The sequence below is a fragment of the Toxotes jaculatrix genome, chromosome 13 (assembly GCF_017976425.1).
Source record: "Toxotes jaculatrix isolate fToxJac2 chromosome 13, fToxJac2.pri, whole genome shotgun sequence".
Lineage (NCBI taxonomy): Eukaryota > Metazoa > Chordata > Actinopteri > Toxotidae > Toxotes > Toxotes jaculatrix.
The window spans coordinates 22,264,553-22,290,732 of NC_054406.1; the positions used below are offsets into that span (position 1 = coordinate 22,264,553).

Sequence of the window (26,180 nt, forward strand, 5' to 3'; positions counted from 1 at the left end):
GGTGCAGTGTGCAGGAGTGGGTTGGCCATACAGTAGGTCATTGCATAGAATGATATTAAGATGTCATATGTTGATGCTCCAACTCCAGTCACACAGAACAATAAGCCTATCCACTCCTGCAGTGATGTCAGTGGCTTTCTGAATTAGACATTCTTTCCAATGTCAATGAGCATCTTCTTCTCCATGTTTTCATGCTGCCAAATAAAGCAGAAATTGAACAAAGTTTTGCCAATTTTTTTTTCCTCTGTTCTCTGCACACACACACACACACACACACACACAGTAGTTTTAATTAGTGTTTGAATATGCATAGCATGTGTGAGCATATATAGCTTACTTTAGTACACTCTATTGACTGTATATCATGTATATCATTCGATTACTTTTATACTGCATTCATGTTAAAATCACAGTTCTGCTTGCGTCCGTCATGCAATCGGATAAAAGGCCTCTCCAAACCAAGCTCCCAGGCTGAATTTCAACCCCAGCCCGTCCCTGCTTGTATACTTTTACTGCTGATGTTTTCATTTGTTGTTTTCATTTTCACACTGCATCACATATTTCTGACAGTCCTTTCCCTTGTGATGTTTTCCATGTTGTCACCCTGGTTGTTGTGTTTTTAACAGTGCAGCCTAACTTCCACTTCACAATACATCTGCTGCTTTTTATTTTTTACATGTTCATAACACTGTTGTAATATTTTACAGTTCATCCTCTGGTTGTAAGTTAGTCCAGAGCTCATCTATGACCATAATTTTTTATTTGATGTATCCTGTGTCACCTTTGTTTCCATTTTACACAGTGCACAGCCTTCATTAAATTCTTCTACAACACAAATTCTTTCCTGATAATCAATGTTAAAATTTTTGACAGTGCATCTCCTATTTATCATTTTAGTTGTCACATTTTTACAGTGTATCTGCTTGTACTGAAAACATGGATGGAATGATACATGGAACATTATTCAAACTATGACCAGTCCTCATCTTCCTGCTGATGTCATCAATACTGATTGGTACATATTGATCCTAATAATCAGTGTGAGTCCTGTTGGACACTTGTCAGTGTGACCACTGGAGGGCAGTAACCTCTCTGATTATTTGTCCATCAGTCAGACATTAGTATTTATAGCAGTGTAATAATATGTGTGTTCACATACAGAGAGTCATTATCAGACTGATGAACATTAGAGCTAAAATAAGTCAGTAAATGTGGAATAATGTCAGTGTGAACATCAGTATCAGTCAGTGCTGTGTGCAGAGTTGTAGTTACTGACAGTGACCACTGGAGGGCAGAAGACTCCTGTTCAGTCAACACTAAAGACTGAGAAGCATCAATAAACAAATCAGATTGGAATTGGAGCATTGTGTGCCCCCCATTACACCCCTACACCTCCCAAAATGACTTTTCAAGTAAAAGAAGAAAATGAGATACATTAACAGTCTGTGTGTTCACTGCAGAATGTGAAAAACCTTCAGGAGCACTGAGGAAAGTTTTCACTGTTTGTTGATGCACGTCAGACACAGCTGCTCCTCAGCCTGAGCAGAGGCCAAAAGTAGAGGTGGTGAGGCTGCAGCTACCCCCCCTCCAGGTGGCTGAGGTGTATTATTATTAGATTGTTGCTTTACATCCAACTTTCCTGATCCCTGTCACTCACAACAGGCCTATCCTTTTACTAAATACTCATACTAAAGTTTTCCAGGTAGTTTGGTTTGTCCTGTACAGCTTCCTGTAGTGATCTGTCTGTAGTCTGATCTGTTGTGTCAGAAGGTAATCCTAGCCATGTTTTGGAGCAACAAAGATGTTGTGAGCATTGTGGAGCAGAGAGAGGTGGTTTTCCATGGAGGACTGGATGTATGACCAGTCTGATTTCTGCAGCTAAGAGGAGACAGTGCTATGAATCAGCCCCTGCTCATATACAGTGAATACATGTGGCAGCCACTTCCCTTTGGTCCTCACTGTGGCTCATTGTTCCTCAGGTGTGTGTGGGTGCAGCTGTGCTCATAGTGGTGTAGGTGTGATATCTCTTCTTCTGTGGTTGGTATTGACACTGGCAGTGAGGCTGGAGGGTTGGCAGTGTTGCTTGCTCTGTCAGTCAGAATGAAATAGCTAAACTGATGGATTTCCATCAAAGTTTGTTCTTTCATAGTCTCTAGAGGATGAATCCTGATGACTCTGCTGTTTTCTCTGCCATTAGTAGGTCAAATGTTTTGTTTGTCCAGTCACATATCTTCACATCTATTCAATGTATTGTCACAGAATTTGGTGAAGACATTTTCCTTCCCAGCAGGATGAATCCTAATGACTTTGTTAATCCAGCACCACTATAGTAGACACAGGAGTGGAGGTTAGAGTGTGACACAACATCCAGTTCAGTCCCTGACTGATTTTACCATGTTGTCACATACATCACAGTAATGTTTGAGTCTGCTGAAGTGCTAATGAATGAGGAAAAAAAACTTTAGAGTCACTTCTCTGAATGATGCCTCGATTACACTGAGGAACAATGTTTCTAGAAAGTAAATCAACTGACTTTATGTTTCTTGATGTTTCTTTAGTTGAAGAAACTATGACAATGTGTGTCCTCTGTCCTACTCTGACACTGATGCAGTCCTTATCTGCTTTGACATCCGAAGACAAAAGACATGAGACAGTGCTCTTAAGAAGGTGAGTGTTAGGAAGCAGTGATGGCTCTTAGAGCCCGATCTTTTAAGTTAACTGGAGCCGACTCCTGCCTGGGAGCCGGAGCTGCTTTTTTTTTTTTTTTTTTTTCTGTTCAATCTGCAAGTGATTGGTCAAGTACATGATGTCTGGTGGTGTCTGTGTGTCCGCACAGAGCAGGAGGGGAAGACTTTTCTTAATGCCAATCTTCTCTAAAGACGAGCTAAAACTGTTGGTTGCTGATATATACATATTTTCTTCTGTGGTTCTGTGGAGAGATTGGATCTTTTTGTCAAATTGAGATGGGGATTTGCTTTTGTACTTAAAATGTATTTCTTGTTGCGCTCTGTTGTGTAGCTTGAGTATAATAAGCCATATAAATAATAAACTTTTGATATAATGTATGTTTTGTACATTACTAATTCATTTTACACATAATTTTACATTATTTTAGTAATAAATTCATTTAGGCAGCTAAATAAATAAATAAATAAAAAAAACACTGAGGAGCCACATTGATGCAAAAGAGTCGGCTCTTTTAAGTGAACCGAGCCACAAGAACCGGCTCTCTGAAAAGAGTCGGAATTCCCGTCACTGTACTCCACGGTTGCTGCAAATTTACTTTCACTTTCGCTGACGTTTGTGGTGCAGAGTTCTGTCTGAAGGTAAATGTATGCACTTTTAATGTTTTACTCGTCAGAACTTTCTGTAGTTACCGGAATTATTTGATGTTCAAATTTTTAGTGTTTTATTGTTTTGTTTTGTTTTTTTTATACTGCGTTGTGGTGTTTAGTTGCGTAGACTCAGTTGTCACTGTAAATGAGGCAGGAGGAGGGCCGTCATAATCCACCATGTTGTGTGGATATTTGCAGTAGAAGAAGAAGAGTCAGAGTAGAAGCAGAGTGAGCTGATGGTCAGTAGCTGAACACGGAGCCTTTGTTAGTCTGTGGCTCCACTTACTGCTGACTGAAGGCAGCTTTTCCTGCCTGAATCAGCCTGTGGAGGAGGCGGACCTGAGCCGCTGCTCTCCCGCAGTCTGAGCCGCTGAATGCGGTCTGAGCTCGGCCGGACAGCGGCTGGAGAACAGCTCTGACTTTCTCTGTCATTAGATGAACTCTACGGGACTGAGCTCAGAGGAGCTGACAGGGTTTTTCAGGCTCTATGTGATTTTCAGAGAGACAGTTAACACTCCTGGTCCTATCAGGACAAACTCTACCTGATGAATTAGATGATAAAGACCCAAATCCATAAATACTCTCACAATAAAGCATCTCAGCGACTCTGATAGGTGATTATATCTCTGTGGCTGGTCACAGTACAAACAGAGAAACTGTCTGTCAGGACATATTTGCTGTTTTTATTGATGTCTATCTGTGTCTCTGCTGTTTGGTCTGGTTTGGTTTGTTGTTGCTGCTTCATATTGTTCAGACATTTAAATTAGAAAAGGCAGGAAAGTGCCAGGGGCCCCAACTTAAAGGGCCCCTGGAATAATATTGAGGAGAAATGAACTGAGTCTCAGTTGTTTTGTGTGGAATAATCACCTGCAGCTTGTTTCATCAAGTCATTTTCTACAGAAACACTGCAGACAAACAGATTGTCAGATAAAATCAGTGGATCTCAGTCCATCTGTGTGTCAGTAAATGGAAATGGTCGCCTCTGAATCATGTGTGAAAGATATGAAAGAGGAAAGAAAAGCCAATCAGTGGAGGAGCAGCTGATATTTCTACAGGACAAATGATGGAGAGGATGATTTCAGCTGATGTGCAGATGAATGATTTGTGTTTTCTCTCCAGATGAAGGTAGAAAGTGTGTGTGAGCTGATGTGGATGTGAATTCAGCATCATGAATCAGTGTGAGGACAGAGAGGAGGGAGCTCAGAGGTGAGATGAGGATCTCTAACTGTCCATGACTCTTCTCCATGTCAGAGCTCAGCACTCACATCACTGCACCATCATTATTCACACTCAAAGCTCTGTGTGTGTTGTGTTGAAGGCCAGAGCAGCAGCACACACCAGACTCTGCTGGACCTGGACCTGAACATGGACCTGAGCCCAGCTGTGTGTCCATGAAGAGTGACAGGTCAAAGGGTGGCCTCATTAATTTCAAAGGACAGCCTCCCTCTGCTGCAAAGAAGTGAGCTGCAACTGACTACATGTTTTCTTCTTTACTATGAGAACACTGTATGAATAATAGATATGTTGTCCCTGTCCCTATGTCCCTGATGGTCTTAATTTCTGTGTCCACCAGGATCCATCAGAGACCTGATTTCCCTGGACCTGAACCCAGCTGTGTGTCCATGAAGAGTGACAGGTCAAAGGATCATGTCATTAATTTCAAAGGACAGCCTCCCTCTGCTGCAAAGAAGTGAGCTGCAGCTGAGTTTAAAATGTATCAGACAGCTGTCCTGTATAACTGGTCTTCTATGAAAGATGAAGTGATTGTGTTTTGTCTCCAGGCTTCATGAATGACACAGTATATGAACATGATCAGGCTGAAACACAGGCTTTAGTGGCAAAGTTGATGTTTCTCTTTTCAAGAAAAGCACTTCTTATGTTCTTATATGTGTCATTCAGATCAGAACTAAAACTCCCTGTAACTCAGCATCTATCCAGTTCCAGTGTTTGTGTTAGTGTCCTGTAGCAGAGGTGAGACTTCTGTCAAACCCAGTGTGAGTCCTTAAAACCCATCATTTAAAAGGTGGACTTGTTGTGATGACTCTAGGTCATGAGGTACAGAACTGATTGCTTGTTTCCTCTCATTGAGAATGTCACAGCACAGTATTGTTTGCTTTAATCAGGACAGTCACCACAGAACATAAAAGCAGCTGTTGTTTGTGTACAAAGCATAAAACATTCACAGATGCTGCAAACATAATGTGAGCTAATTCTTCATGATTCCTCCACAGAGTGGACCAGGAGAGCTCAGAGGTTCCCAGTGCTCAGTCTGCCCAGCAGCATCAAACACACCTGGACTCCATATTTATGGTCTGTACATGGACAACAACTACTTTGACATCTGTTGTGTTGACAATAATCTCCATGCTGCACTTTTTAGAGCAGTGGATTGTCAGTGTGTCCAACATGGATCTGATGTTTGGCTCCATGGTTTTACTTTGATTGTGTCATTCATATAGTTTTCTGTTTCAGCTGCTGGAGGAGAACATTGTCACTTTTGTGAAGAAGGAGCTGAAGAAGATTCAGAAGGTTGTGAGTCCAGATTACCCAGAATGCTCACAGAGTCAGAGGGAGGATGAGGATGTGTTGGACGGTGAGGATGAAGAGCAGAGGAGGAGCAGCAGAGAGGCTTTTGTGAAGATCACAGTGAACTTCCTGAGGAGAATGAAGCAGGGGGAGCTGGCTGACTGTCTGTACAGTAAGAGGATTTCTCTAAAGATTCAACATGATGGACAAATGGGACATTTATTAACGTCTCAAGACATGGAGGGAAATATGTTCATGTGTGTTCTTTAGGGGGATGAACATGTCATGTTTTCTTTATGAATCAGTCATTGATGTTGTTTTTTGTTTGTTCATTCAGGACATGTTGCTCCAGTTTGTCAACATAAACTAAAATCTACTCTGAAGAAGAAGTTCCAGTGTGTGTTTGAGGGGATCTCTAAAGCAGGAAACCCAACCCTTCTGAATCAGATCTACACAGAGCTCTACATCACAGAGGGAGGGACTGGAGAGGTCAATGATGAACATGAGGTCAGACAGATTGAAACAGCATCCAGGAAACCAGCCAGACCAGAAACAAGCATCAGACGAGAAGACATCTTTAAAGTCTCACCTGGAAGAGATGGACCAATCAGAACAGTGATGACAAAGGGAGTGGCTGGCATTGGGAAAACTGTCTTAACACAGAAATTGACTCTGGACTGGGCTGAAGACAAAGCCAATCAGGACATACACTTCACATTTCCATTCACGTTCAGAGAGCTGAATGTGCTGAAAGAGAAAAAGTTCAGCTTGGTGGAACTTGTTTATCACTTCTTTACTGAAACCAAAGAAGCAGGACTCTGCAGGTTTGAAGAGCTCCAGGTTCTGTTCATCTTTGATGGTCTGGATGAGTGTCGACTTCCTCTGGACTTCCACAACACTGAGATCCTGACTGATGTTACAGAGTCCACCTCAGTGGATGTGCTGCTGACAAACCTCATCAGGGGGAAACTGCTTCCCTCTGCTCGCCTCTGGATAACCACTCGACCTGCAGCAGCCAATCAGATCCCTCCTGAGTGTGTTGACAGGATGACAGAGGTCAGAGGGTTCACTGACCCACAGAAGGAGGAGTACTTCAGGAAGAGGTTCAGAGAGGAGGAGCAGACCAGAAGGATCATCTCCCACATCAAGACTTCACGAAGCCTCCACATCATGTGCCACATCCCGGTCTTCTGCTGGATCACTGCTACAGTTCTGGAGGATGTGTTGAAAACCAGAGAGGGAGGAGAGCTGCCCAAGACCCTGACTGAGATGTACATCCACTTCCTGGTGGTTCAGTCCAAACTGAAAAACGTCAAGTATGATGGAGGAGCTGAGACAGATCCACACTGGAGTCCAGAGACCAGGAAGATGATTGAGTCCCTGGGAAAACTGGCTTTTGAGCAGCTGCAGAAAGGAAACCTGATCTTCTATGAATCAGACCTGACAGAGTGTGGCATCAATATCAGAGCAGCCTCAGTGTACACAGGAGTGTTCACACAGGTCTTTAAAGAAGAGAGAGGACTGTACCAGGACAAGGTGTTCTGCTTCGTCCATCTGAGTCTTCAGGAGTTTCTGGCTGCTCTTCATGTCCATCTGACCTTCATCAACTCTGGAGTCAATCTGCTGTCAGAAGAACAGTCAAACTTCAGCAGGTCTAAACTGTTCAGATACCAACCTGATCCAACTCAGCTCTACCAGAGGGCTGTGGACAAGGCCTTACAGAGTCTAAATGGACACCTGGACTTGTTCCTCCGCTTCCTCCTGGGTCTTTCACTGCAGACCAATCAGACTCTCCTACGAGGTCTGCTGACACAGACAGGAAGTGGCTCACAGACCAATCAGCAAACAGTCCAGTACATCAAGAAGAAGATTGAAGAGACTCCCTCTGCAGAGCAAAGCATCAACCTGTTCCACTGTCTGAATGAACTGAATGACTGTTCTCTAGTGGAGCAGATCCAACGGTCCCTGAGTTCAGGACGTCTCTCCACAGATAAACTGTCTCCTGCTCAATGGTCAGCTCTGGTCTTCATCTTACTGTCATCAGAAAAAGATCTGCACGTGTTTGACCTGAAGAAATACTCTGCTTCAGAGGATGCTCTTCTGAAGCTGCTGCCAGTTGTCAAAGCCTCTAACAAAGCTCTGTAAGTGTATAGATAGTTGGATTCATGATTATATACTCTGGTATTTTATTCAGCAGGAGGGAAAATAAATTCCTCTCTTCTTTAATTCCTTATCATCATCTCTGAGCTTCATCACATTGAATCTGAATTAAAATAATGGATCCTACATTAAAGAGCCAAGTCTCAGCTTTAATGTGAGCAGGTTGACATCAGTATAGAAAGAACTGTATGAGAGATTCAGCCCTTTTAGTGGTTCAAAAGTAACTGGACAAATACACATGAAGTGAAACAAACTCAGATAACAAACAGATTTTATATTTAGTGTAAGATTTACTTGATCTCAGTGCTACATTTGACACTATTGATCACAATATTCTATTACAAAGATTGGAACATGTCATTGGGATTAAAGGAACAGGTTGGGTCGAGAAAGAGAGAGAGAAAGAAGGATGGAGGGGAGGAAAGAGAACATAGGACAATGCAAGTTTCATGAAGACAGCAAGATTAAAATTTATAAGACAACAATAGCATGATTAGTAACAGCACTATTAGTAATACAAACAACAACAACAAAAGAACTACACTGTGTGCACAATTATTAGGCAAGTGCGTTTTTTGACCATATCATCTGTTTTATGCATATGTTCCAACTCCAAGCTGTATAAACTTAAATTATTACTGGATTTAAGCATATCAGCTGATGTGTATTTGTATAATGAGGGAGGGTGTGGCCTAAGCAGATCAGCACCCTATATCAAGGTGTGCATACTAATTAGGCTGCTTCTTTTCCTCAGGCAAACTGTGCCAAAAAAGAACTTTAACTGACTCTGAAAAGTCAAAAATTGTAAAAAGTCTTTCAGAGGGATACAGCACTCTTGAAATTGCAAAGACAGCAGCAGATCCAGGCTCTACAGCTCCGAGGGCAGATGAACCTGCAGAGAGCGACAGCAGAAGAGAGGATAGAAAGAACAAAACTACAGAAAAGGGAAGAAGTTGAGTTAGTAACATGTGTTAACGGGAGTTAATGAATGAGTACAGATAGAGAGAGAGAGAGAGAGGGAGGAACTTGGTGCATGATGGGATGTCCCCTGGCAGTCTAAGCCTATAGCAGCTTAACTAGAAGATGGTGTGAGCTGCAGAGCAAACAGAGTTTTGTTCCTTTGATTGTCCTTTCAACACAAATGTTATTTGACTTTTTCTTCATTGTTTCCTCTTCAGACTGAGCACCTGTAACCTCTCAGAGAGAAGCTGTAAAGCTCTGTCCTCAGTTCTCAGCTCCCAGTCCTGTAGTCTGAGACACCTGGACCTGAGTAACAATGACCTGCAGGATTCAGGGATGAAGCTTCTGTCTGCTGGACTAAAGAGTCCACACTGTACTCTGGAGACTCTCAGGTCAGGATCCATCAACCTTTTTAGCTGATGATTTGCTCATATATGATTTATATAAACAGCCAACTTGTGTAGGTTTGTTCAAAGAAAATTTTACTAAAGTTGATGGGAACTTTCTGGACTCAGAATACATCATTTTTTCTTGTTTTCAATTCAGTTGATTTTTTTAAATCCTACCGATGATGTTTAAGGAATTTGTCTTAAATACATTGAACCTGGACCAAAATGGACTAGAGCCAAATACAAAAACACGAACAAAAAAGAACAACAAAACAGATCAGCAGGTGTTGACAAAGGGTTCCTGTGTGATGTTGTGTGTGTCTGCAGGCTGTCAGGATGTCTGATCACAGAGGAAGGCTGTGCTTCTCTGGCCTCAGCTCTGAGCTCCAACCTCTCCCATCTGAGAGAGCTGGACCTGAGCTACAATCATCCAGGAGCCTCAAGAGTGAAGCTGCTGTCTGCTGGACTGAAGGATCCACGCTGGAGACTGGACACCCTCAGGTATGGAGACGCCTGCTGCAGCCTGAGACAGTGTGTGATAGAGGAGGAAGAGCTGGGAACACTTAGTGTGTCACAGCTGATGACAGATCTCTACAGAAGTACTTTGAATTCAACAACAACACAAAGAGGGGTTTTCTCTAATTCTGACTTCAGTATCTCATCATGACTCACTGTGTCATATATAAGAGAAAATATGTGACAATCATTAAATCAGGTGTGGTCAGCTGTTTTCTGTGACCTGAGCAGGACTTTCTCAGACTGGATTTCATGCTGCATCAGCACAAAGTCAGCATGGAAACATTTGAGCTGCAGCTGGTTGAACTGCTCCTGAACCAACAGAGCCACTTTGAGCACTCAGAGTGCTTTCACCACAACAACCCCAAAGACTTTAGATACATGTTCAGTCCTGACACACTAATAATAACATCCCAACAATAATAAGACCAACTACACTGCTCAGAGACATTCATCTGCCAGTGTCTCAAACCAATGAGGAAATGAAATCAGGTCTCTGATCATGTCTCTGTCATATAAAATATCCATGATCAATAATCAGTTGAACCTCTCTGAGATCCTGATCTTGTCATTGTGAGATCTTTTGTTGTGTCTGACACCAAAAGTGATATCAAATGGAGAAGACAAATGATGAAATCTTTCCTCCATGTCACCTCCCTGCTCTGTATAATTCCAAGATAAGGACTCCAGGGACTTTGTCTCTTTGCTGAATGAACAGAATAATCAAACCATCTGTGTATGAGAGCCATGTAATGTCCATGTTTGCATGTCGAAAGAGAACGTGCTGGTCTGACCCCCCTCCTCCTTTCAGGGTGGAGCCTGGTGGAGTCCGATGGTTGAGACCAGGTCTGAGGAAGTGTAAGTGTGGTTTTCATTTGATTCCTGAAAACAAAGCAGCTCACATTCAACCATCTTCAAAGTGTCAATCAATGATCAGGTGATAGATCAATAACTGCAGCTGTGTTGTGTCTTCTTCTCTCCATCAGATTTCTGTGAACTCACCATCGACACAAACACAGTAAACAGAAAGATCAAACTGTCTGACAACAACAGGAAGGTGACACATGTGGAGGAGGATCAGTCATATCCTGATCATCCAAACAGATTTGACCAGTGGCCTCAGCTGCTCTGTAGTAATGGTCTGACTGGTCGCTGTTACTGGGAGGTCGAGTGGAGAGGAGGAGTTTATATATCAGTGAGTTACAGAGGAATCAGAAGGAAAGGAGGCAGAGAAAACTGTTTGTTTGGATGGAACGATCAGTCCTGGAGACTGTACTGCTCTGATGGTAGTTACTCTGTTTGGCACAATAACAGAGAGACACCTGTCTCCTCCTCTTCATCATCTTCCTCTGTCTCGCATCGAGTTGCAGTGTATGTGGACTGTCCTGCTGGCTCTCTGTCCTTCTACAGAGTCTCCTCTGACTCACTGATCCACCTCTACACCTTCAACAGCACATTCACTGAACCTCTGTATCCTGGGTTTGGGTTCAGGTTCTGGTCATCTGGTTCCTCAGTGTCTCTGTGTAGAGTGTAGCAGAGAGAGTGTCCTCCTGTTAGAGAAACTCTCTCACTGTTGAACAGATAGTTCAGTCTGTACATGTCTGTCTCTTTCACTCGCACACACCTTTTCAGATTCATGTATTAAAGCAGTTTATTTGTTAGACTCTTCTAAATGATTCCTTGTAAACTTCTTCCTCTTCCAGTCCTTTAAAGATGGAAGCTACGATTATTACAGGAGAAAAATGTTGCTGACTTTTACTTTTTAAGATTCAAATCATGATCTTGTCCTTTCACATTAAAAGCATCATTATGAACATCAGTGTTTTTCTCTGAATTTTGGGACAACTGAGCTGATTCAGTTCAAACTAAAATGCTGCCACAGTTTATCTGAAAGATCTGAGAAAAAACAAAGAACCACACTAGTTTAGGGATGATGTTTTTTGTTTATTCGGAATCAAAAATGGAGATAAAAGGCTTACAGAACCTAGTATTCCCAGGCGGTCTCCCATCCAAGTTCTAACCAGGCCCTACTCTACTTATCTTCTGAGATCAGACGAGATCAGGTGTGCCCAGGGTGGTATGGCCGTAAGCAACACCAACCCATATAAAAAGTCTCTTTATACATGCTAAAACGCCACTAACAAATCCAGTGTTTAACCATCTGGATTTCTCTACAAATACAAGCACAAGAAGCAATCAAAAATGACCTTATCCACCTGACGAGAATTTTCTGACTATCTATCGTCTGATAAAGGATGTTACTGAGTCTGATCACTTATAGGTCCATTCCTGTCCAACATTGAGTAAGACATAAATGAACCACACTAGTTTAGGGATGATGGTTTTTGATTATTCTGAATCAAAGATGGAGGTAAAAGGCTTACAGCACCTGGTATTCCCAGGAGGTCTCTCATCCAAGTACTAACCAGGCTCTACCCTGTTCTCCTTTTTCCAGATAAGATGGAAATATTAAAAACAGCTACTTTTTGTGTGTGTGCCCAAACACTTTTGGGCTGAACATCGTGATCTCGTGTGCTTATGTTACACCCTGAAAAGGGGAGATATTAATAAAGACTCTCAAACATGAAGCTTCCTCTCTGGCAGCAGGATCGAGAATTGTATTGTTTTCAAAATTGTTCACAAAGTTACAAGATCTCTTTAGATGCAACATATTACATATTACAATAAAATTATCAGTTTCCTTTACAGTTCTACAATGATTTCAAATTTAACCTTTTCTTTTAATCTTATTTTCTTCCAGATTGCTTTTACAGGTAAGTAAAGAACATATATAATAACATTTCTCTTTCTTTTCAACAGGAAAAAACACTAGGTCAATATTTATAAAATGAATCTATAATCAAATAAACATAAGCTGACACCATCAAACTCTACTGTATTGCAAATAATGATAAAAAAAAATAATATTCTATAAAACATCTGCAATAGTGTGTTTTCTATATGCTCCTTATCACAGCTACACATTTGAACAATGAGCATACTATATTCAAAACACACAAAGATTAAAAAACTATCCACACACTAACCTTAATGCTCTAGATCAAGTCGAGCACAATCAAACAGCGCACAATATATGCTGTAGCGGTGCTAATCACGTGCCTTCCGGTGCTAGCTACTGCAGAAACGGAAATTAGCTGCCTGCTCACCATACCTCAATTAACAATCAAACACTCAAACTGGCTAAGAGAACATCAGAAATATGTGTCAGCAAACATATGTCAAAGTTCGGGAGGATTAAAACTTTTTTTTTTTTTTTTTTTTTTTTTTACCTGAAAAGGGGAGATACTAATAAACACTCTCAAACACGAAGCTTGCTCTCTGGCAGCAGGATCGAGAATGAAGCATCGTGGCGAGAGCTCCCCCTGTCGGACCCCGCAGACATAATTAATCAACAACAGATTTTTAATCTCAAAGGATCAAGTCGATCATGGATTAATTCATTAAATGTAGGTATACTTAAACCTTTTTACATGTTTTTGAAATCCACATGAACTGTTTTTAGCATTTTAAACCCTTTTGCAGGATTTTTACATTTTTTTACCCATTTGCACTCTTTTTCTACATGACTTTGCGTTTTTAATAGGACATTTTTACCTTTATAGCCATGAATTATCATAAATGAATTTTCTGTCACTGTCTATTTTAATGAAATTTTAAATAACAGTTTAAATGCTTAATGAGCTTCTGTACTCACTGAATGGACAATCAAAAAAAATAAAAAAAAATCTTCAATCTATCACACTGTGAGTCCTGAACCATGAAACGCTGCTTTAGTAGCAACATACTGAGCACACACACACAGAGAGACAGAGGACTCACACACAGACACAGAGACAGAGACAGAGGACTCACACACAGTCTCTTCCTCTCTGGATAAAAGTTCCGTCCGTGTGAAAGCAGCAGAAGAAGCAGCGACAGAGTCTCCAGCTCTTGTGTTCATCAGCAGCGTTCACACTGGGATTTCTTCCTCCGCTCGGCTTCATCTGCAGCGCTTTCTCTTCTGGAAATGAACCGCTGGACGCGGAGCTTCGTCGGGAAGAGCGCGGAGCTTTTGCACCCGATTAAAGGACACCATGCTTTACTTCTGGATACACACCGTGTGGATCCCCGCCGTCGCTTTCCTCTTTGGATTTCAAGGCAGCGGATCGTTTCACTCTTTTCATTTCATGTCCTGGCGTTTTCCACTAGGAAACACCGGAGCTGAGAGGGAAATTCCAGCTACCGTGGATGTTTATTGTGCGTGTGTCCGTCTGATGCTGACTCGAGTTGTGAAAGTGACGTCCCTTCCTGAAAACACCTGACATGACAGAGAGGTCTGCGCTCCTCACGGCGAAGCCTCTGACTTTCTGCTGCTTCCTGTTACAGCAGAGCTCTGTTTGCTCTAAATGAAGTTAGTGATGAGTGGAGCTGAGCCGAGCTGACAGCAGTCTTCATGTACAGTAGCAGTGTGTGACACAGAGGCTGATGGTACAGCTGACAGCTTCAGTACAGTCTCCTCTCAGCACAGAAACATGTGGAGCCTGTTGGACTGTCTCCACTGCTGGACTTATTTCTGAGAGCTGGTCTCTCTGATGAAATGTGTGTGTGTGACATTTGTATTAGGCCGTATGCAAGTTAGCTTGTGTGTATTGTTAAATAGCTGTAAATACCAAACCTAACCACAGAGTGGACTCTGGATACAAACCCCAGTCTCCCACCTCCACTGCTGTTAATAAACTTCTGTTTCCTCTGAACATCATCCAGCCACATTATGTTTCACACATCATGGATTTACTACAGTTTAGTGTATTTAGTGTATGTGGTTGTAGTGAGCGAGGGAGTGAGAGAATGAATACAGGAAGACAGATGGATCAACACGGTGAACAAAACATACAGGTGTACAATGACAGTGTTGTGGTAAAGCTGAGTTACAATCCAATATCATAATACAGAGAGGGAATATATACTTCATTAAAATGAGCAGTGAAAGAGCACAGACGAGTCACATCAATTCACTGAACTCCTCCTGTCACAGTCACAGAATAATGATCACATTACTATAGAAACTTCTGGATAAATGATGGAACAGTTCGTCATTTTCTCCGACCAACAAGAAAATGTGTTTTTCTTTGAATCATGAAAATCTTTAAAACGAGTGTTGTGAGAAAAAAAAGGCAAAAATGACAGAAGAAAATTTCTCCTCTCTCTTCAAAAACTTTCAAGAGTCATCATGAAGAAATAAAGTTACCTCAACACCTCAGACCAACGGGGGCAGGTGGCAGGGACTCCAGCTCATCACAGACTACAGAGAGAAAAACTTGTCTCCAACTACACCACACTCCCTGATGAGCTCAACGAGATTTATGATCGCTGTGACGCTGCCAACACTGACCAACCGGGAGGAGCTGTGGCCACAGAGGGGACACAGGACACACTGCTCTCTGTGACATCAGTGGAGGTGCAGGCTGCTCTGCAGAAAACACACCCACGGAAAGCAGCGGGCCCAGACCAAAGATTTACCAATGACCCTATGTATGTACAGAAAAGGTTCCAAATAAGTTACAATGATTGGTAATAACGTCCAATTGTCAATGTATATATATCTCCATGAACGCAAAACCCCATAATATGCTACTTTTCAGGACACCTCTGTAACAACCTTAAGCTTCTGAACATCTACCACAACATCCCTAATTCAGTTTCCACTGGAAACATTGATGCCTCTGCCTCCACCTGATTTCCTGTCATCTCTCTAATGTCCATAATAAAGGCATAAAAAACCCAAATCACTTAAAGATATACTCACATTCCCATTTCCACATTCAAAGCACTGGTGTTTGATCTAATTCTTCCTGCTGTCCATACTGGCTGCCAGGAGATCCCTTCTTTAAACAATTTCTGTGGAAATGATAGGCCACAAAATCCACAGTCCTATTTCTGTGCAGATAGTAATTCCAAAATTCATCAGCATTGTTAAACAAAATCAAGTGGGAATCTTCAAATGTTTGTCTTTTAGTGCAGAATTTCCTCTCTGTGTTTCCATCTCTCCACCACAGCTTTGCAAGGAAACATTAGGTGTAGAAACACAAAGAGGGGAATTTTGGACTAAAAATACCTGGAAGATAGAAACTTCTACTCAGACTGTTGAAGCCTCATGTTTGCTTCTTTTCAACTCTGGAAGTCAACTTTTCCACAGGACAGGGACTGTGGATTTTATGCTCCATCATTTCCATTAGAATTTCTTTAGAAAGGATCTTGTTGCAGACAGTACAGACTTCCTAGAAATCCTTTCCTTTAACACAAACTACAGAGCATCACACCAAAACAAAGTTAAGAAGTTGAGCAACCATGAGAATATCTCAAAATCATGATCAGCAATATTGTCCATGAATAATGAACATATCATTTGGACAAAACATTTCAAAACATTAACTTCTAAACTAGACACTGACATGAACTACTAACATGTACTGACTCACTGAAAACCTTGGAGGTGATCTGGACTTTCCTGTAGTTTCCTCTTGTCCTTGTAACAGCAGTAGCTCCTCCCTTCCTTGTCAATAATTGTGCAGAAATATCTGAGTGCTTCTTTCTTCCTAAATCATGAGCAAGTCCTGTCCAGTCCAACTGTTTCTGCTCCTGTTTGACTTCTGAACTTGTCTCTGGCTGTGTGTCCACTTACTGCAGCCTGTGACATCAGGCTGTAGAATGTTGATACATCAAAGGCATCAAAGGACAAACACTCTTTCTCTCTCTCTCTCTCTCTCTCTCTCACACACACACACACACACACTGGTATTTATATCTTTGTGGGACACACTTGCTGACGTAATGCATTCCCTAGCCCTAACTCTAACCAAAACCCAATTCTAACCCTGAAACCAAGTCTTAACCCTCAAACAGCAACATGAACATAGATGGAAACACTGCAGAGCTGCTTTGGATGGTTTAACAGGTAGAGATCATCAGATAATGGAATGACCTGATACCTTCACCTGTTTCCATAAACACATGGAGGAAATCTCCCAAACACAAACTTAACCACAATGTGATTCACAGTTAACAAACACACTTGCATGTAAACTCTCACACCAGCATAAAAATAAGTCATTGTTTTAGGATCTGAAGAAGAAGATCCAGGATGAAGGAGATCAGGAGACAGAAGCCCCACAACAGAAGAGAGAGAAATAAAAGAAATACAATTAAAACACAAACTTACAAACAGATGAAGAATCACCTTAAAGTCATTGTAGTAAACAAAGAAAGTTTTGTTTCTGGACCCAGACTGAGAAAATACCAGTAACTGAAAATAATGATGAAATAATGTTGGAGGGAAAAAAATGCTTCCTCCTTCCATCCAGCCTGGTTATTTTACAGCTTCTACTCCCAGAACATGATGATATAGTGTCAGCTTTAACTTTCACCATCAGATTCCTACTTGATTCAGGTGACAGGTGTAACTGTTATCTCAGTGTGATGCAGAGAAGAGACCAACATACAGCAGGACTCTGTGGATTTAAGGTCTAACAGCACAAGATAAGTTGAACGAGATCTAAAAGAAACATGAGTCAAAATGATTCTCTGTGCAGCAGCTGATCTGTTGCAGAAACAACAACTAAAACTGTCTGTGGCAATGGAGAGATAGTGAATATCACTCCTCACTTTCAATAAAGAGGTGAACACAGAAAATAATGTCTACTGCAAAGTCACAGCCGTGACTGTATTTAAGAGGCAACATACTATGATTCACATTAACAACTGGCAATCATATCACTAATAAAATCTGTTTCATACTTGAAAGTGGCTCAACAGGACAAACTAAAACATCAAAGACATTTCATCACATCTCGTGTCCTTTCTATTCAGCAGCAATCAAATCAGTTCCATTGGATGTTGTCTGATGGAGAGTTTGTTCCTGGCCTGTGGACTGAGGAGCAGACACTTGGCTGTTGAAAGTCAGGTTATATTAATCCATTATATTCACCCTGATATGAGAGTTTGATTTATTAGTGCTTAGATTATATTTAGTTTTCCTTTGTTAGAGTTGAGAGCCATTAAATTAACGTCATTTTCTGTTTGCTGTCGGTTAAAGTAAATGATTAATGTGGAAGATGAAAGCAGTTATTGATAAACACAATTAACAAGTATCAGTTTTACAGTAATGGATCTCAGTGAATTTTTTGTATGATTTGCAAAAAGCACGGTTGAGTTTGTGACAAACTGTTTTTATTGGAAAATAAATATGAACATGTATACAAACGCCTTTCTTTTACAGTGGTTCTGTCAACAATGAAAACCAAACAAGTCTAAACACACTCAAGCATGCACATTTTTTATATGTAAAAATACACAGCCACTGTAATGAAAGGCTTTGTGTTTTGTGGGTCCAGCCTCTATTTTTCTTGCAGCTGGCATCTTTTACTCTTTGGAGGAGTGGTCTTTTGTCCAATATCTGATAAAAAAAATGGAGAGGTATGATTAGTGTTTATAACAGGATGTTTTGATATAGTTAAATATCTTGTTTGGTCATGTTAAGATATTGCTACATATGTTGTAGTGCTTTTACCTTGTGTTGCCTGATCAGTTGCATGCTGCTGTTCAGGATCCTTGACATCATAGCCTGGATGGTCTGTGTCCACAACTTTCTTGTCTACAGTTTCTAAAGAATTAGATAAAAAAAATATGATTGCATTTTTTGCAAAGTGGACGGAATGAGTGTGTGTGTATTTCAGGATGTGGATTATAAGGAAAATTAGACAGATGAGATGTTGGTCATGAGTTTGGAGTGACAGTTTTTTATGTTAATGTTAATTTTTATCTTAATGGAGAAAGCACAAGTCCACTCTACCTTCTGTGGGTTGTTGCAGTGGAAGAGTGGCATTTTCTCCAGCATGTGGCGTGTCCATTGGTGTGTCTTCTTCCATTTCTAAAGGAATAGAAAAGATAATTAGTTTGAGAAAATTCAAAGCAGGACACGTGAAACAGTTTTGTATTGGTTTATAAATGTAGAGATTCTTATCTGTGAGTTTTCAGTACCTGGTGGAATAAGGGCGTGCAGGGCTTCCTGATAACGCTTTAGTTGTTCTTTTGTCTTTTCAAGTTGTTTTTGTTGGAATTCTAGCTTTTGTTTTAGTGCTGTGAATAGTTGTGCCTGCCTGATTGTGCTGTTCATGACATCAGTTGAGGTTTGGTATATGTTGTTCTGTAGTTCAAGCTGAAAGACCTGGGGGTCACATGCAGCGTCCTGGAAGCAAAGAAATATTAGTTAGAAGAAGTGTCAAGGAAAGGGTCATAGTTCTAGTTTATCAGTCTGCAGAAACAGGAAAGCACTTACATATAGTAGCTGCAGAGCCTGTCGGATTTCCTGTACATGTGGGTGGTTCATTGATGGCAATTTTGAGGGTGAAGAAAATGCCATGTCTGTGAAGAACATGGAAACTTATAAACAATGCAGTATAGATAAAGTAAGGTTTAGCATGTGTGCATGCAGTAAATGTAAATTATTTAGTGTTAAAAATGTACTTACTGTTTTTCCAAGAGTAAGCAATGAAGTCCACTTGATGTGTAGAAACCTGGCTGCAGGCAGAAGTGTTCTAAGTGGCAGTTTTTGGTCGAGGGGATTTTAAACATGGAGTGGCTCCTCCCCTTCATGGTGTTTGTTTTTAGTGTGTGAAAATGCAGAGTTTGGTCAGAGGAGAGAATGTGAGAGGAAATGGGTCAGGTCAGGGTCTGTTGAGAATGTATTTGAATAAGTGAAAGTTACAGGTAGGTGGTTATCTTGTGTAAAGGTGAAGTGTTTGTGTGAGTGAATTTACATGTAGAGGTGTGTATTTTGTCTGGCAAGTATTCAAACTGCATAGACAATAGGTTGACTGAGTTGTGTTAGGAGTGTGTCCAAATGTTTGTAGACAGAGCAGGCACTCTTTTAATCACATATTAAACATGTGGTTTAATATGTCACATGTTAAAGTTAAGTCAGGCAGTATTTGGTATGTGAGAGTATGAGTGAGTTTCACCATATGTGGTTTATGAAAGAAATATGTTGTTTCCCATTAATGTTAAGGGGATGATTATGGCAACTTGTATTACAGAGTATGCATCAATAACAGTCATATGTTTGGTTGTAAAATTAGTACGTTTGGAATAACTAGTGATAACTAGAATAAAAAGTAATAATGTATGATAACATGGAGTGCATGGTCATAAAGAACATATGGCATCACCACCTTTGACATTCCAGTCATTCTTGCAACCTGTTGAGCTATTGCCCCTTCTGATTCATGGGGCAGTTTGTGCTCATATTCTCAATTACTGAAACATAGTTGTTTTTTAAGGTGTTACATCCCCTACGGGAAATAGGATAGCCACGGTTCAACAAAGAAAACTGAGAGAGAGGCAGAGCAGTGGACAATACAAAATTATTTAATCCTAGTTGCTCTCACATCACAGAGGGTTACAACAATGTGCGGGAGGATGATAAAATGAGGTTGTGCCAAATAAATGAAACCAATAAAACAAAACCAGACCTGACTGCTCCCTACCTCTGACAACCAAATCAAACAAAAGGGCAAATTAGCTTCTCTAAATAAAAGGTGATTTAACCAAAACCAATACAGGGGGTGGCACCAACCACTAACCTGGTGTGTCTAACAAAGGAAACTAGATGTGTGAAACAGTGTATAGTGTACCCCAACTCACCTATTGTTCCCTCCACCTCCCTCCACATACTTCTTTTTAACAGACATTAAATCAAAGCTTTCTGCTGTGGCATGCAGGCAGCAAGGAGAAAAGAAAGAGAGAACGATACTCTGCGAGCCTGGTCCTTTTATTCTAGGGTCCTGGATGAAGGCAGCTAGTCACAGGTGAACACTAATCACTAAGGCAGCACCTAGAGAGCAAACAGGGGGAGGAGAGAAAAACCAGGAGCAGAGAGAAGGAAAACCAGGAAAGAAAAGAACACACACACACACACACACAAACACTCCAGCCTGGCATTAGAATGTTTTAATAAGATCAATGTCAGAGTAAATAAAAAAAAGAATATGAAACGTGTAAGAGCTCCTTTTCTGTGGTTATGAATGTATGAAAAAAATAAATTAGTATAAAGAGTGAAGTTTGATGTGTAGCTGTAGTTTTTGTGGGCTTTTGTGTTTTACATGAGCTATTTGAGAGTGATGGTCAAAGGCAAACAAATGGAAATGTAAGCTGTGCTGACAGTGTCTTATGTGTGGGTGTATTGTCATTTGATCAAGAGGTGATATAAATGTGAATTGAGGCAGCTCTGTGATGTCAGCAAGTATGTAGCAAGTATGTCTGGAGTTTTGTTTCAGCCAGGTCCTTTTGATAGGGACAGTTCAGCCAGGTGTGTCTGTTATCTGTCAGGCCTTTTCAGTGTGTAGTTGAGCTGTTTGTCAGGGATGGGCAAAGTTATACAAATGGAAATGAAAGTAATCCAGATGGTTGCTTTGTGTGGATGTACTGAGAGTTGTTCAAGAGGTGATATGCATCTGATTCTGTTTAACTCAGGGATGTGATCCAAGATGTCAGCAATGTTGTTGTATGGCAGGGAATTTAGGTAAAGAGAGTTGATTCATGTTAGTATAAAAAGTTGCATCATGTTTAAAGTTTGTATTTTATTATATTGTGAGAGTGATATATGTGGAAACAAAACAAGCTTTTATTAGCAGGTAAGAAATGTGTCATTCTTACCAATTTTACTACAAATATATAGCTTTTCATTTCCAACCTGCATACAGAGCATGCACGCCATTTTGGATGCATGCATGCATCCAAAATGGCGTGCATGTATCAGTAACATGTGTTCCTGCAAACACAGTGCAAACAAATACCCTGTTACCTTGATCCAATATGGAGAGGTCTTTATTGCCAGTGACGTTAAAACCTAAGCTTACATATAAAGGGCATTATGAATATCAATTCATTAACACCTCACAAATTAGAAACACATTGATCTGTTTAAAACAGCAAAACCATCTGAACAAAGAAGTGATGTTTAATGAGGACTGGGTGAACCAGTTTTGTTCTCCAACAAATGTTGAGAATGATTCTCCTAAAGTGGAACTTGTTGTTGAAGATGAATTATTACATGATCGTCAGCAACATTGCATGTTTCAGAACACATGTCTTATGCCTGTTGATACTGGACAGGAAGCTTTGGACCAGTATTATGATTCTGTACTGAATGTGTCTCCTGCAGAAGGGAATAATCCTGTTAGAATGTTATCCGACCATGATAATGAAGCTAAATGCTTCCCTGTTTTATTTCCCAATGGAAGTAATACATTTCATACTAGTAACATCATATAACTCGATCAAGATACTTTAATAGCAGGATTCTTCGTGCATGTTTATATGTCGTCCACCAGCACTTGAAGTTAATAATGAGTCATGCACTTGTAGTTAACCCTACTAAGAAAAAGTGAGACTGTACGTTTGCCACTTAGCCAGCCAAAACTCATGGAAAAAAGAGGATGCACACACTATACTAACAGCCTTTAAAAAAATGTTAGATGAGGACGCAACTTATGATCATTTTGTGCATTTACTTAAAACATTACGCATCACACAAGAAATTTTTGAGGAAGCATATCAGCATCTTGCTAAAAAAACGAGGGTGATATTAAAATGTGACATCAATGCAGTTTAGATAAACCAATATAACAAATCACTCCTTAAGTGTTGGAATGCCAATTTAGATAATCAATATGTTGTAGATGCATATGCATGGGTTGTATATATAATCTCGTACATATCTAAATCTGAGAGGCAAATGAGGCTTTTATTTTTTATAGTTTTTGTTCCAACTGGAGATAATATTGTTAAGATGAGTTTACCTATTACTGTCCTAAGGCAAAAGGCAGCATCTGGAGATGTCACAACATCAGATGTGTGGATGACTGGTTTGGTTGATCGTTACAAGAATGGATGCTCATCATCCCCTGTAGATGCATGGAGTAGCCTCGTCATCTCCTCAAACTGACAGCCCCTTCACTGTTCTCAACAGGTGTTCGGACTGATGTTATCATTCTGTCTCCGTTCCTTCTCAGATCGGGCTGAGATGTCACTGATCAGTCCTTCAATTCCAGCACGTTTCCACGTGTACTGTGTACAAATGTCATAATGTGACTGTTGTGTTAAATGTATGTATTGCAACTTGCAAATTAACTTTCAGGAAAGCGTGTGGCGGTGTGAACATTTTTGCTATCTATCTATCTATCTATCTATCTATCTATCTATCTATCTATCTGTCTATCTGTCTGTCTACATGCATCGTAACCTCTGTTTTTTTCTGTAGGTTTCCCCACCTTACACTCACTCTCCAACCTTCATAATCCAAAGCAATCCTCTCTGTCTCTTTATATCTGTTTCTTGCTCTCTCTCAGTCTCTCTCTCTCTCTGTCAAAGAGAGAGAGAGAGAAAATGTATACCTTAGTATACATTATTTACTTTCATTCAAGAGCGTGGTGTGGATTTTTCAGACCAGGCTGTAGACCCAGCTGAGGGCCAGTCTAAACTGAGTCCAAGTCCGGCTGAGTCCCCACACCGTACTCTTTTACTCTTAATTCTCTAAGTCTTTTTCTTCTTTTAAAAAGAAGAGTGTTCAACTCTTCTTTTTAAAAGAAAACACAAAGAGGCACATCTTAAGCACTGGAGACCAGGGAAGTTGAATCCATAGAGCTTTATTCTTCAATACAGAATTCAAAAGCTTGAGCTGCCCTGCAGAAAAAGACTGATCTTTACCATCTGTGCATCATTTTTTATATTATATAATTATATAATTGTAGGTGTGTTATAGACCAAGGGACATGTCTGACCACGTCCCTTTTTCCTTTCATTGGTTATTTTTGGGATGATTCTACTCATATCTAAAATTTAGCCCTTCCCATAGCCCTGCATATAAAAAAGTACAGCACGTGGCCTTTACACATGACCAGTGGCAGACTGTTGACCAGGTTCAAGGACAGGTCTGGGCGTAACTGGGTATATCCCTTTCTAATTCCCTCCATTTAATTGGTGTGCGTCTATCTTTTTTTTTCCTGGTATTTTGCAGGCCTGATCTCTAATGGAGTTTTTTCTCATCTCACGTGCACCACAACACCCTCCTAACAACCACTCTCTAACCACACTTTGTTTTTTAATGGAATCTGGGCTTCTTTCGATTGGGTTTTTTAAAAAAAAACTTTACAGTGCCTCTAAAGAACCCAACACATGCATGCAAAGCATGGGTGATTATCCCTTGCGATGCAGCAATAGCAGGCAGAGGCACACAAGGCAGCAACAAGTGCTGCAAGAGCAACCACCAATGGAATTTCCCTCATTGAAGTACACACAGATGGGTGAAGCATAGAAGGGTGAGGAGGGGTGAAGCATAGATGGATTCTTAACTCATTGCACAAAACCTGACACCACAAGTGTGTACTCTACACAAATTGTCATAGCAAATACTTTTGTGATCTCCATTTCATCTGAACTATGACTTACACCATTTTCTTGTGGTGTCAGATTTGTACAATGTATATTATGTATTCTTCAATGTGTGCAAATCCATTTGTGTTCTGCTTATCCTACACCTGATCCTCTGTCTGCTGTCCCCCGCTCTGTCTCCCCAATACCCCTACTCTGTCTCCCACACACACATACCCCTACTCTGTCTCCCACACACATCTCCGCTCTGTCTCCCACACACACATACCTCTGCTCTGTCTCCCACACACATCTCCGCTCTGTCTCCCCCACACACACACACCACATAGCCCTGGCGCACCGATGGCACTGTTATGAGGAGATGTGTGGAGAACAATGTCAGTGTATGTAATACTGTCAGTGAATGTAACGCTAGAAAAAGAAAAGTGTATGTAACATTAGAAAAGAATAGTCTGGAAAGTTTTTAATGAAAATTAGTCAACAACACCACAGATTCCATTACAAACAGAGTGTGGGTAATAGGAGTGGGTGGTGGTTGGCATGAGATGGGGGGAGACATCAGTGGAGATCGGGCCAGCTGGGAGCGGGGAGAGGGATAGGTTGGACACAAGTTTTGACGTAAGCAAAAAACGCACCAACCAGACAAAGGGAGATGAGAAAGGGACATGCCCAGTTACACCCAGACATGTCCTTAAACCTGGGCACAACCTACAATATAAAAAATGATGTACAGAGGATATGTTTCAGTTTTTTTCTGCAGAGAAAGCTCGAGCTTTTGAATTCTGTATTGAAGAATAAAGCTCTATGGACTCAACTTCTCTGCTCTCCAGCACTTGACTTTGACTCTGTGTTTTTTCCTTTGAAGAAAAAACACTTTGATATTTTTTTGGAGAAGGGAACCAATAGAGTAAAAGAGTACGGTGAGGGGACTCAGACGGACTTTGACTCAGCTTCAACTGGCCCACAGCTGGGTCTACATCGAAACTGGCGAGCCAGCCAGGAGGGACACCTGTCAACAGGACCTGACCTAGACCGGGACGCAGATCGGCATTTGCCATTCAGACCACAAGCGCACCAAAACTAAGGTAAGCAGAGGGGAGAGAGGAAAAGAGAAAAAGGGTTCTTGCTGCTTAGCCTGTAGATAAGAGTGATAAATATATCCACTAGCTGCCCTGGAGGGAGAGGGCTGCTTAAGTGAGATAGAGATTTGCCTAGGATTGAGTGTGGGTTTTGAATAAACCTTTTATGGTTACTGCTCTCAATGTAAAGAGGTCTGCACAGGTAGGGGTGTTTTGAAGGATCCTCTGCGGATACCACTTTTGGTGTTGAGAGGTCTGTACGGGTAGAAATGTTTTGAGAAAACATACCTTTTACAGATACCGCTCTCAAATATCCTAAAATACAGGATGAGAGGTTTGCATGGGTAAAAGAGTATTGTTCTGCTGTGCCCTGTTTTAGTGAGAAAACAGGAAGGGTCATCTTGGGATGGTGATCACTTGCAAGTAACGTCAAGGCTGACGAATATTGCTGAGGGCAATACTGGCCAGTTGTTTAAAGTGTACATATGAGACTGCACAGATAATTGTTGTATGTGTCCAGTTGTCTGCAGCAGTTGTATATAAAGTATATGTGTGTAATTTGTGTTTATTATAATTGTGAGTGTGTTTGAGACGTGCTGTAGAGAGGAGATAGTGTAAATAATATAAATTGTGTAAATAGTGTTGATAATCTGAGTGAAAAGTTTCCCATTGGACATATAATTTGTGGAATAATAGCATTAGTAGCTTTCTTATTGTTCTTTAGTGGAGTTGAATGGAGAGTGATCGAAGATATCAGCTAAAATACAGTG

General features: G+C 40.8%; 1 long non-coding RNA gene and 1 pseudogene across 1 annotated transcript; one reads left to right on the forward strand and one right to left on the reverse strand.

Annotated features, from left to right (window-relative positions):
- The first annotated feature begins 1,806 nt into the window (after window positions 1-1,806).
- On the forward strand, window positions 1,807-26,180 carry LOC121191542. Its single transcript, XR_005895117.1, has 3 exons — window positions 1,807-2,148; window positions 7,837-7,839; window positions 26,168-26,180. It is a non-coding gene; the product is annotated as an uncharacterized LOC121191542 (long non-coding RNA).
- LOC121192518 lies at window positions 11,859-11,977 on the reverse strand (annotated as a pseudogene).